Genomic DNA, 13680 nt, shown 5'->3' on the forward strand with positions numbered 1-13680 from the left:
GCCTGTTGTTGAATTGTTAAAAATCACTTGGGATATTCCATGAGCGATTGGAGTATTACCAGTGCCATGTCTAGATGAGTGATACACTGTTATGTGCCATCTACTGTAACAAACCTTGTCATCTACCAAACAAACCTTTCTCCTTTTACGATGAACATTTCCTCTTTCCTTTAAAACTTCATTCCTTTTTCTATTTACCCATTCCTTGTTTTTTCGTACGCCATCCTGAAACCCACTCCTGTTCTCACAAACCATCCCTTCTTTCTCTAATCCCAACCCCTTCCTAAATCTCTATATGCTACTACTACTGTTTTGAACACCCCGCATAATCCATGGGACAACCGGGCAGTAACAAATCAACCTTTCAACCCCAATGAACCTACCACTCCAAATACCAAATAATAGGTATACACCTACAGTCACAAGAAACGGCACAAGTGTTCAAGCCTATTTGCTACTGTGATGACTTTGTAATGACTGAACGGTTACATATAATGTCACTATGGGCTGGGCACATACCCTACATGGCTACTATGGATTAGGTACATACAGAGCTGCCATTGAATTGGCTACCAAGAGATGGATCCAGACATCACCTCCCCTGCCACCTTCCATGCCTCGCACAACCCCTGTCGACTGTTCTGATTGCAGTAAATGCTAGTGCCTTTGCTGTATTGTGTAACTGGATATTGATTGTACTGCTGTACGTTACCAATGGGGCCTGAGGATAGTCAGGCACTCTATTTATTATTGTCGACTCAAATCAATCATATTTTTCTATGTAGGGGACAAAGTGCTTTAAATAAATCTGCCCTTTTTCTACCAGTTTGTCTGAGGTTTGTCTCCATTGGAACATATGTGGAACAGATTGAAGGATATGGTATCACCACTATAAGTGTGGAATTATATACACATTATTTATTTTCAGAGTTAATTGGTGTTAAAATATCAAGGATTCTCCCCTCATTAATGTTTTTATATGAAGACATAATGTCTGCAATGGAATTGACTTTATGAAAGCAAATAAACACACACACACACCCACCAAGGAGGGAAAACAAAACAAAATGTAATTCTTTGTCAGCTGTTTGTTATCTTCTGTGACATTTATTACCAGCCTGAAAATGGAATTGTCTCTCATAGATGTATTGCTTGTCTTAATAAGGAAATAATCGGCCGCCAGGCAGGCAGTTTTTCTTTCACAAAATATATAATAAAAATTGTTAAGTCAAGCATTTCTTCATATCCACTTCGCCATCTCCAATATCTACAGAAACAAGTGAGGCATGATGATAATAATCTATGAAAATAGTTATGTGTCACTGCACTGCATAAGCAATAAAAAGTAAGATGTTTTCATATTACAAAAGGTAGAACGGGTCACCGAGATTATCTGTCACGTTCTTGGAAATGAGCGGACGAAAGCGCAGTGTGAGTATAATTCTACATATTTATTTAAGTGAAACTAACAAAACAAAATAACAAAACTTACAAAGACCGTGAGGACGTAGTGCCCAAACACACTAACAATCAATCAATATCCCACCAAAACACAGGTGGGAAAATAACTACCTAAATATGATCCCCAATCAGAGGCAACGATAAACAGCTGCCTCTAATTGGGAACCATATTAGCACCGACATACAAATAAACATACTAGATCACCCCCTAGTCACGCCCTGACCTACAACACCATAGAGAACCAAGTGCTCTCTATGGTCAGGGCGTGACAGTACCCCTCCAAATGTGCGGACTCCGGCCGCAAAACCTGAAACCAAATGGGGAGGGTAGGGGGGGTGATTAGTGTTGGTGGCGGCTCCGGTGCAGGTCATAGTCCCCGCCCAGACCCCGGATCCGGCCATCGCGCCGGGCTGAACGCCGTGCCTGGACTGGGCATCGGCACAAAGGAGGACTCCGGCCATGGAGTTGGGTTGGACGCCGTGCCTGGACATCGGCACAAAGGAGGACTCCGGCCATGGAGCTGGGAAGGACGCCGTGCCTGGTCTGGGCACCGGCGCAGAAGAAGGCTCCGGCCATGGAGCGGGACTGGACGCCGTGCCTGGACATCGGCGCAGAGGAAGGCTCCCGCCATGGAGCGGGACTGGATGCCATGCCTGGACATCAGCGCAGAGGAAGGCTCCCGCCATGGAGCGGGACTGGACGCCGTGCCTGGACTGGCCACCGGCGCAGAAGAAGGCTCCGGCCTTGGAGCTGGACTGGATGCCTTGCCTGGAGGTTCCGGACCATTGACCGTCGCTGGAGGTTCCGGACCGTCGCTGGAGGTTCCGGACCGTCGCCGGAGGTTCCGGACCGTGGACCGTCGGCCGAGGTTCCGGACCGTGGACCGTCGGCCGAGGTTCCGGACCGTGGACCGTCGGCCGAGGTTCCGGATCGTGGACCGTCGCCGGAGGGCGAGTGCGAGGAGCAGGCACAGGACGTACCAGACTGGGGAGGCGCACTGGAGGCCTGATGCGTAGAGCCGGCACAGGTGGCACCAGACTGGTGACACGCACTTCAGGGCGAGTGCGAGGAGCAGGCACAGGATGTACCGGACTGGGGACACGCACTTCAGGGCGAGTGCAAGGAGCAGGCACAGGTTCCACTGGACTGGTGACACGCTCTTCAGGGCAAGTGCGAGGAGCAGGCACAGGACTTACCGGACTGGGGAGGCGCACTGGAGGCCAGATGCGTGGAGCCGATACAGGTTTCACCAGACTGCTAACCGGATCTTCTGGTCGAATGTTGAGCAGAACACACTTGCACAACATCTCTCTCATCTCTCTCTCTCCCAACTTCTCCATTGCCTCCCTGACAGTCTCTGGCTCTTCCCGCGACTCAGCCGCCAGCGCCATGTCCCCCCCCAAAAAAATCTTGGGGTTTCTGTTGCCGTGGTCTGACGACACGCTCCTCCAGAGTTTGCCATTTGGGCTCTGGCACTCTCCTCGGCTCGACCGGCCACCCCTTATGCCCCCCCCAAAAAAAACTTGGGGTTGTCCTTGGGCTTTCTGTGGCCGTGAACCCTGGCGTCGTCGCTGTCCTCCATTATTACCTTCCGTCTGCTGCCAAGGAAGGGTTTCGCATCCACCCATCACTTCTTCCCATGTCCAAAACTCCTTTACCTGGTGAACATGCTGCTTGGTCCTGGTTTGTTGGGATATTCTTTCACGTTCTTGGAAATGAGCGGGACAATGCGCAGCATGAGTGTAGTTCCACATATTTATTTAAGTGAAGATAACAAAACAAAATAACAAAACTTACAAAGACCGTGAGGACGTAGTGCCCAAACACACTAACAATCAATCAATATCCCACCAAAACAGAGGTGGGAAAATAACTACCTAAATATGATCCCCAATCAGAGGCAACGATAAACAGCTGCCTCTAATTAGGAACCATATTAGCACCAACATAGAAATAAACATACTAGATCACCCCCTAGTCATGCCCTGACCTACTACACCATAGAGAACCAAGGGCTCAGGGCGTGACATTATCTATTAATTGGCATTCACTCACAGAAGGCACAACTGATCTACAAATCACCATCATCTAAGTATGACAAATTGTTGCATAAGGATCATTCAAAGATTAGTGGGAAAAAGTAAATAAAAATGATGTACTTATACTAAACATTTAATAAACGTATCAAAAAGACTGGACATAATGCAAGAAAGTATCTGTATTCTCCTTACAAGAAAGAGTGCAATGTTTTTTAAATTATAATAATTTTTAAGTCCTATCAAACCATTAGACTGACACATTAGGTATTCAAAGATGAGCAGAATTAAACAATGAATTATCTTCATTGACATCTCTTGACCTTTGAATGACCCTGGCAATGACAACCTGGTAGTGATAACCATCTAAAGACTTGTTTGACCTCTCAACATATACAGGGTGAAGTTGTTCTGAGCCGGTTGGAGGGAAGTGATTTAGTCCATCGCGAATAGATGCGATGCTTCTTTCAAAATGAATTAAACGCTTTATGTAAACCCTCATGACACTTTGTAGGACAAATTTACACCACCCTCACTTTCGCCTTCCCTCCATCCATCTGTACCTCCTTTCCTTCCTTCCTCTCTCTTATCTGCTGGCTAATAATGGAGCAATTGCTGGATGTGGTCCTTTATGACATTATGAATCATCTTACCCACATTAGACGGGTCTGACACAAGCACTCTTAACATAACAGGAAGTCACATTAGACCAACCACATAGAGGCTTACTGGAAGCTTCTCAAGAGGAGAGGCAGCAACACGAAGCTTCAAAAATCCAGTAGAGGAATGTACTCTTGCTTTACTTTGAATTTCAGATAGTTGTTTATGAAAATTCTGACTCTGTATTTTGTTGTTCAAGCCTTTTCTAAGTTGTGATTTATGAATGGCTCGCAAAATTGGTTTGTTTCTAGTTATGAAATGCTCGACGTGGAAGAACAGAGGTGAGCTGTAGAGTTATTTTTACCGATGTTTGTTTAGGCTCCTTTTGTATTTGTTCTATTTGCTTTGCAGAAGCTTAAACCAGTGTGCTAGGCTAGATATATTTAGAAAGACTTGAACCTTTGTGCTCCAAACAGACACAATCTGAGTTAAACAACAGTTTCTAAGATCGCCTATCAATGTACAAAGAGAAGAAAATTATTCAAAGTTTTGCAAATGAGTTGGATGATGTGATCAATGATGTTCTGTTTTAGATACATTTTCCCACAGTTTCCAAAAAGTAAATGGGTCAAGAATTGCGTTAAAAAAACTGTAAACTTGGAAAATCCACAGGGTAGGCAACAAAATTCAGCCGAGGGCAATTTTTTTTAAATTATAATAGTTTTTACAATGCAAATTGATCTCAAATAAGCCAAAAATAGATTTGAAAATAATAATTTCATACCTTGTTTACATTGAGACATGATCATATATATGTCTCTATTTTTAATTATGGGAATACTTGGAACAGATTTTATTAAAAAAAAAATGTTTCTGTATTCCTGTTGATTTTAGTCTTATTTTTTACTAAAAACTCCATATATATATATATATATATATATATATATATATATATATATATATATATTGGAGTTTTTTTTTGTTTTTTTTCCTCTAGGATGTGTTGTTTAAGTGTTCCCTTTATTTTTTTGAGCAGTATATATATATATATATATACACTAAACTCCATATATATATATATATATATATATATATATATATACACACTAAAAACTCCATATATATATAGGAGTTTTTAGTAAAAAATAAGACTAAAATCAACAGGAATACAGAAAATATATATACTAAAAAAATATATATATATATATATATATATATATATATATATACTGCTCAAAAAAATAAAGGGAACACTTAAACAACACATCCTAGTGTCATAAAATAACTCGTACTCATCGTTGAAAATGTCATACATGAGAGAGAAGGACCAAGGCGCAGCGGAAGTGTGGACACTCATGTTTCTCTAATTAACAAAACAAGTAAAGTGTCCACTGGAAAAACAAAAACAAAACCATGACCAGGACTCACAACATGACAGTGCAGCAGGCTAAACCAAAAAAAGCAGTGCTCACAATTCCCCACAAATGACAAACACACCCTAATATATGGGACTCTCAATCAAAGGCAAATAGACAACACCTGCCTTCAACTGAGAGTCCCAACCCCAATTAACCAAAACATAGAAACAGACACACTAGACTAAACATAGAATACATGAAAACCAAACAGTGCCCAAAAACCCCGGAATGCTTAAATCAAATGCCCCTTCAACAAACACACCACCCCGAACCACATAAAACGAATACCCTCTGCCACGTCCTGACCAAACTACAATACCAATTAACCTGTTAGGGCTAGGGGGCAGTATTGACACGGCTGGATAAAAAACGTACCCGATTTAATCTGGTTACTACTCCTGCCCAGTAACTAGAATATGCATATAATTATTGGCTTTGGATAGAAAACACTCCAAAGTTTCTAAAACTGTTTGAATGGTGTCTGTGAGTATAACAGAACTCAAATGGCAGGTCAAAACCTGAGAGATTCCTTTACAGGAAGTGGCCTGTCTGACCATTTATTGTCTTTCTTTGACATCTCATTCCATTACAAAGGATCTCTGCGGTAACGTGACACTTCCCACGGCTCCAATAGGCTCTCAGAGCCCGGGAAAAACCTGAATGTCGTCATTCCAGCCCCAGGCTGAAACACATTATCGCCTTTCTCAAGTGGCCGATCAAGGGACTGTGGGCTTAGGCGCGTGCACTGGCCTCCCCCGTCTTTGTGATTTTTCCTCTGTTTACCGAAAAGGAGATTCCCGGTCGGAATATTATCGCTTTTTTTACGAGATAAATTGCATAAAAATTGATTTTAAACAGCGGTTGACATGCTTCGAAGTACGGTAATGGAATATTTCGAATTTTTTTTGTCACGAATTGCGCCATGCGCTCGACCCTGATTTACCATTTCAGATAGTTTCTGGAACGCACAAACAAAACGCCGCTATTCGGATATAACGATGGATTATTTGGGACCAAACCAACATTTGTTATTGAAGTAGAAGTCCTGGGAGTGCATTCTGACGAAGACAACAAAGGTAATAACATTTTTGTTATAGTAAATCTGATTTTGGTGAAGGCTAAACTTGCCGGGTGTCTAAATAGCTAGCCCGTGATGGCTGGGCTATGTACTTAGAATATTGCAAAATGTGCTTTCACAAAAAGCTATTTTAAAATCGGACATATCGAGTGCATAGAGGAGTTCTCTATCTATAATTCTTAAAATAATTGTTATGCTTTTTGTGAACGTTTATCGTGAGTAATTTAGTAAATTGTTAGTAAATTCCCCGGAAGTTTGCGGGGGGTATGCTAGTTCTGAACGTCACATGCTAATGTAAAAAGCTGGTTTTTGATATAAATATGAACTTGATTGAACAAAACATGCATGTATTGTATAACATAATGTCCTAGGGTGGTCATCTGATGAAGATCATCAAAGGTTAGTGCTGCATTTAGCTGTCTTCTGGGTTTTTGTGACATTATATGCTAGCTTGAAAAATGGGTGTCTGATTATTTCTGGCTGGGTACTCTGCTGACATAATCTAATGTTTTGCTTTCGTTGTAAAGCCTTTTTGAAATCAGACAGTGTGGTTAGATTAACGAGAGTCTTGTCTTTAAATAGCTGTAAAATAGTCACATGTTTGAGAAATTGAAGTAATAGGATTTTTAAGGTATTTGAAAATCGCGCCACTGGATTACACTGGCTGTTACGTAGGTGGGACGATTACGTCCCGCCTAGCCCATAGAGGTTAACCTTATACTGGCCAGGACGTGACACCTAGATCTGAATGAAAGAAATAATCTTATTAAATACTTTTTTTCTTTACATAGTTGAATGTGATGGCAACAAAATCACACAAAAATAATCAATGGAAATCCAATTTATCAACCCATGCAGGTCTGGATTTGGAGTCACACTCAAAATTAAAGTGGAAAACCACACTACAGGCTGATCCAACTTTGATGTAATGTCCTAAAAACAAGTCAAAATGAGGCTCAGTAGTGTGTGTGGCCTCCACATGCCTGTATGACCTCCCTACAACACCTGGGCATGCTCCTAATGAGGTGGGGGATGGTCTCCTGAGGGATCTCCTCCCAGACCTGGACTAAAGCATCCGCCAACTCCTGGACAGTCTGTGGTGCAACGTGGCGTTGGTGGATGGAGCGAGACATGATGTCCCAGATGTGTTCAATTGGATTCAGGTCTGGGGAACGGGCGGGCCAGTCCATAGCATCAATCCCTTCCTCTTGCAGGAACTGCTGACACACTCCAGCCACATGAGGTCTAGCATTGTCTTGCATTAGGAGGAACCCAGGGCCAACCGCACCAGCATATGGTCTCACAAGGGGTCTGAGGATCTCATCTCGGTACCTAATGGCAGTCAGGCGACCTCTGCCGAGCACATGGAGGGCTGTGCGGCCCCCCAAAGAAATGCCACCCCACACCATGACTGACCCACCGCCAAACCGGTCATGCTGGAGGATGTTGCAGGCAGCAGAACGTTCTCCACGGCGTCTCCAGACTCTGTCACGTCTGTCACGTGCTCAGTGTGTACCTGCTTTCATCTGTGAAGAGCACAGGGCGCCAGTGGCGAATTTGCCAATCTTGGTGTTCTCTGGCAAATGCCAAATTTCCTGCACTGTGTTGGGCTGTAAGCACAACCCCCACCTGTGGACGTCGGGCCCTCATACCACCCTCATGGAGTCTGTTTCTGACCGTTTGAGCAGACACATGCACATTTGTGGCCTGCTGGAGGTCATTTTGCAGGGCTCTGGCAGTGCTTCTCCTGCTCCTCCTTGCACAAAGGCCGAGGTAGGCATGCTCTGGACACTACGCTGACAGACACAGCAAACCTTCTTGCCACAGCTCGCATTGATGTGCCATCCTGGATGAGCTGCACTACCTGAGCCACTTGTGTGGGTTGTAGGCTCCGTCTCATGCTACCACTAGAGTGAAAGCACCGCCAGCATTCAAAAGTGACCAAAACATCAGCCAGGAAGCATAGGAACTGAGAAGTGCAGAACCACTCCTTTATTGGGGGTGTCTTGCTAATTGCCTATAATTTCCACCTGTTGTCTATTCCATTTGCACAACAGCATGTGAAATGTATTGTCAATCAGTGTTGCTTCCTAAGTGGACAGTTTGATTTCACAGAAGTGTGATTGACTTGGAGTTACATTGTGTTGTTTAAGTGTTCCCTTTATTTTTTTGAGCAGTGTATATATATATATAGTTGAAGTCGGAAGCTTACATTCACTTTAGCCAAATACATTTAAACTCAGTTTTTCACAATTCCTGACATTTAATCCTAGTAAAAATTCCCTGTTTTAGGTCAGTTAGGATCACCGCTTTATTTTAAGAATGTAAAATGTCAGAATAATAGTTGAGAGTGATTTATTTCAGCTTTTATTTCTTTCATCAAATTCCCAGTGGGTCCGAAGTTTACATACACTCAATTAGTATTTGGTAGCATTGCCTTTAAATTGTTTAACTTGGGTCAAACATTTCGGGTAGCCTTCCACAACCTTCCCACAATAAGTTGGGTGAATTTTGTGTCACATCTGCTCCTGCCACATCCCCAAGTGGACATCCGGTGTCTCCATGACCTGCAGCCATTCCCTCTCCCTCTCTCTCTGTGCGTGATTGTGTGGTTGGATACAGGTGTGCTGGAGTCAGAGCAGTTCCCCACCAGCTGCAACCCGTTCCATATTCAAGACCTCTACAAGTACTCAGTCCTGCCACTTCCACTCTGCCAGATCGTAATCTCCGTTCAGTTAGTCATGCTTCTAGCTATTTATTATTATTTGAGATCCTGTATCCTGCTGTGCCTCTTTCCTTGCCTGACGCTGTTTCTCCTCTCACTGCAGTTTTGACGCTCTGACTGTCTCCTGTTCCACCTCTCACCACCCTGCTACCATGTCCTGGATTCAACTCACCACCACTCCCTTGGATTCCCCTCCGGACCTGTTTCCCTGTCCCAACCCAGCTCACTCCAACCTCAGCCTCCACATCTGGTTTCCTACAACTCATCCGAGCTTCCCTGGATCTGCCCTTCATCTCTCCCTGTGTTACAATAAATATCTTGGTTCATTCATCCCTGTTTCCTGGTGTGAGTCTGCTCTTGGGTCCCCTGTTCTGCTCTGCCTAACATTTTGGCCCATTCTTCCTGACAGAGCTGGTGTAACTGAGTCAGGTTTGTAGGCCTCCTTGCTCGCACACGCTTTTTCAGTTCTGCCCACAAATTTTCTACAGGATGAGGTCAGGGCTTTGTGATGGCCCCTCCAATACCTTGACTTCTTTGTCCTTAAGCCATTTTGCCACAACTTTGGAAGTATGCTTGGGGTCATTGTCCATTTGGAAGACCCATTTACGACCAAGCTTTAACTTTGTGACTGATGTCTTGATGTTGCTTCAATATATCCACATAATTTTCCTTCCTCATGATGCCATATATTTTGTGAAGTGCACCAGTCCCTTCTGCAGGAAAGCACCCCCACAACATGATGCTGCCACCCCCGTGCTTCACGGTTGGGATGGTGTTCTTCGGCCCGCAAGCCTCCCCCTTTTTCCTCCAAACATAACAATGGTCATTATGGCCAAACAGTTCTATTTTTGTTTCATCAGACCAGAGGACATTTCTCCAAACAGTACAATCTTCGTCCCCATGTGCAGTTGCAAACCGTAGTCTGGCTTTTTTTATGGCGGTTTTGGAGCAGTGGCTTCTTCCTTGCTGAGCGGCATTTCAGTTTATGTCGATATAGGACTTGTTTTACTGTGGATATAGATACTTTTGTGGATATAGATACCTTGCTGAGGGAATAGCTACACTGTTTGTATTCGGTCATGTTTCCGGTCACCTTGCCCTGATTATAAGCAGTGCTTCGCGCTTTCAGTTTTGCGTGAATGCTGCCATCAATCCACGGTTTCTGGTTGGGGAATGTTTTAATAAACGCTGTGGGTACAACATCACCGATGCACTTGCTAATAAACTCGCTCACCGAATCAGCGTATTCATCAATGTTGTTGTTCGACGCAATGCAGATTATATCCCAGTCCACGTGATCGAAGCAATCTTGAAGCATGGAATCTGATTGGTCGGACCAGCGTTGAACAGACCTGAGCGCTGGTGCTTCCTATTTTAGTTTCTGTCTATAGGCTGGGAGCAACAAAATGGAGTTGTGGCCAGCTTTTCCGAAACGAGGGCGGGGGAGGGCCTTATATGCGTCACGGAAGTTAGAATAACAATGATCCAGGGTTTTGCCAGCCCGGGTTGTGCAATCAATATGCTGATAGAATTTAGGGAGCCTTGTTTTCAGATTAGCCTTGTTAAAATCCCCAGCTACAATAAATGCTGCCTCAGGATATGTGGTTTCCTGTTTACATAGAGTCAAATGAAGTTCTTTCAGGGCCGTCGATGTGTTTGCTTGGGGGGGAATATACACGACTGTGATTATGATCGAAGACAATTCTCTTGGTAGATAATGCTGGCATTTGATTGTGAGGAATTCTAAGTCGGGTGAATAAAAGGACTTGAGTTCCAGTATGTTGTTATGATCACACCACGTCTCGTTAATCATAAGGCATACACCCCCGCCCTTCTTCTTACCAGAGAGATGCTTGTTTCTGTCAGCGCGATGCGTGAAGAAACCAGGTGACTGTACCGACTCCGATAGCGTGTCTCGAGTGAGCCATGTTTCCGTGAAACAAAGAACATTACAGTCTCTGATGTCTCTCTGGAAGGCAACCCTTGCTTGGATTTCTTCTACCTTGTTGTCAAGAGACTGGACATTGGCGAGTAGTATGCTCGGGAGCGATGCGCGATGTGCCCGTCTATGGAGCCTGTCCCTTCTACGGCGCCGTTGTTTTGGGTCGCCGGCTGGGATCCGATCCATAGTCCTGGGTGGTGGACCAAACAGAGGTTCCGCTTCGGGAAAGTCGCATTCCTGGTCGTAATGTTGACGTTGCTCTTATATCCAATAGTTCCTCCCGACTGTATGTAATAAAACCTGAGACTTCCTGGGGTAACAATATAAGAAATAACACATAAAAAAACAAAATACTGCATAGTTTCCTAGGAATGCGAAGCGAGGCGGCCATCTCTGTCGGTGCGAAGCGAGGCGACCATCCTACCACTCCTCGACTTCGGCGATGTCATTTACAAAATAGCCTCCAACACTCTACTCAACAAATTGTATGCAGTTTATCACAGTGCCATCCGTTTTGTCACCAATGCTCAATATAATAACCACCACTGCGACCTGTATTCTCTCGTTGGCTGGCCCTCGCTTCATACTCGTCGCCAAACCCACTGGCTCCAGGTCATCTACAGGTCTCTGCTAGGTAAAGCCCTGACTTATCTCAGCTCACTGGTCACCAGAGCAGCATCCACCCGTAGCATGCGCTCCAGCAGGTATATTTCACTGGTCACCCCCAAAGCCAATTCTTCGTTTGGCCGCCTCTCATTCCAGTTCTGTGCTGCCAATGACTGGAACGAACTGCAAAAATCACTAAAGCTGGAGACTTATCTCCTTCACCAGCTGTCAGAGAAGCTCACAGATCACTTCACCTGTACATAGCCCATCTGTAAATAGCCCATCCAACTACCTCATCCCCATACTGTATTTATTTATTTATCTTGTTCCTTTGCACCCCAGTATCTCTACTTGCACATTCATCTTCTGCACATTCTACCATTCCAGTGTTTAATTGCTATATTGTAATTACTTTGCCACCATGGCCTAATTTATTGCCTTACCTCCCTTATCCTACCTCATTTGCGCATGCTGTATATAGACCTTTTCTACTGTATTATTGATTGTATGTTTGTTTATTCCATGTGTAACTCTGTGTTGTTGTATGTGTTGAACTGCTTTGCTTTATCTTGGCCAGGTTGCAGTTGCAAAATGAGAACTTGTTCTCAACTAGCCAAGCTGGTTAAATAAAGGTAAAATAATTTTTTAAATAAAAACTCATCCCAAACCATCTGAATTGGGTTGAGGTCGGGTGATTGTGGAGGCCAGGTCATCTGACGCAGCACTCCATCACTCTCCTTCTTGGTCAATAGACCTTACACAGCCTGGAGGTGTATTTTAGGTAATTGTCCTTTTGAAAAACAAATGATAGGCCCACTAAGCGCAAACCAGATGGGATGTCGTATCACTGCAGAATGCTGTGGTATACATGATGGTTAAGTGTGCCTTGAATTCTAAATAAATCACAAACAGTGTCACCAGCAAAGCACCCCCACATCTCCTCCTCCATGCTTCACGGTGGGAATCACAAATGCGTAAATCATCTGTTCATCTAATCTGCATCTCACAAAGACATGGCGGTTGGAACCAAAAATGTCAAATTTTGACTCTTCAGACCAAAGGACAGATTTCCCCTGGTCTAATGTCCATTGCTCGTGTTTCTTGGCCCACGCAAATTCTCTTCTTATTATTGGTGACTTTTAGTAGTGGTTTCTTTTCAGCAGTTTGAACATGAAGGCCTGATTTGCGGATTCTCCTCTGAACAGTTGATGTTGAGATATGTCTGTTACATGAACTCTGTGAAGCATTTATTTGAGCTGCAATTAATTGAGGTGCAGTTAATTGCCGATTTGTGAGGCTGGTAACTCTAATTAACTTATCCTCTGCAGCAGAGGTAACTCTGGGCCTTCCATTCCTGTGGCGGTCCTCATGAGAGCCAGTTTCATCATAGCGCTTGATGGTTTTTGCGACTGCACTTGAAGAAACATTCAAAGTCCTTGAAATGTTCCAGATTGACTGACCTTCATGTCTTAAAGTAATGATGGAGTGTAATTTCTCTTTGCTTATTTGAGCTGCTCTTGCCATGATATGGACTTGGTCTTTTACCAAATAGGGCTATCTTCTGTATACCACCCGTACCTTGTCACAAAACAACTGATTGGCTCAAACGCATTAAGAAGGAAAGAAATTCCACAAATGAACTTTTAACAAGGCACACCTGTTAATTGAAATGCATTCCAGGTTACCACCTCATGAAGCTAATTGAGAGAATGCCAAAAGTGTGCAAAGCTATCATCAAGGAAAACGGTGGCTACTTTGAAGAATATCAACTATAAAATATATTTAAATTTGTTTAAAACCTCTTAAGGATCAA

The sequence above is a fragment of the Salmo salar genome, chromosome ssa26, assembly GCF_905237065.1.
Source record: "Salmo salar chromosome ssa26, Ssal_v3.1, whole genome shotgun sequence".
Taxonomy (NCBI): domain Eukaryota; kingdom Metazoa; phylum Chordata; class Actinopteri; order Salmoniformes; family Salmonidae; genus Salmo; species Salmo salar.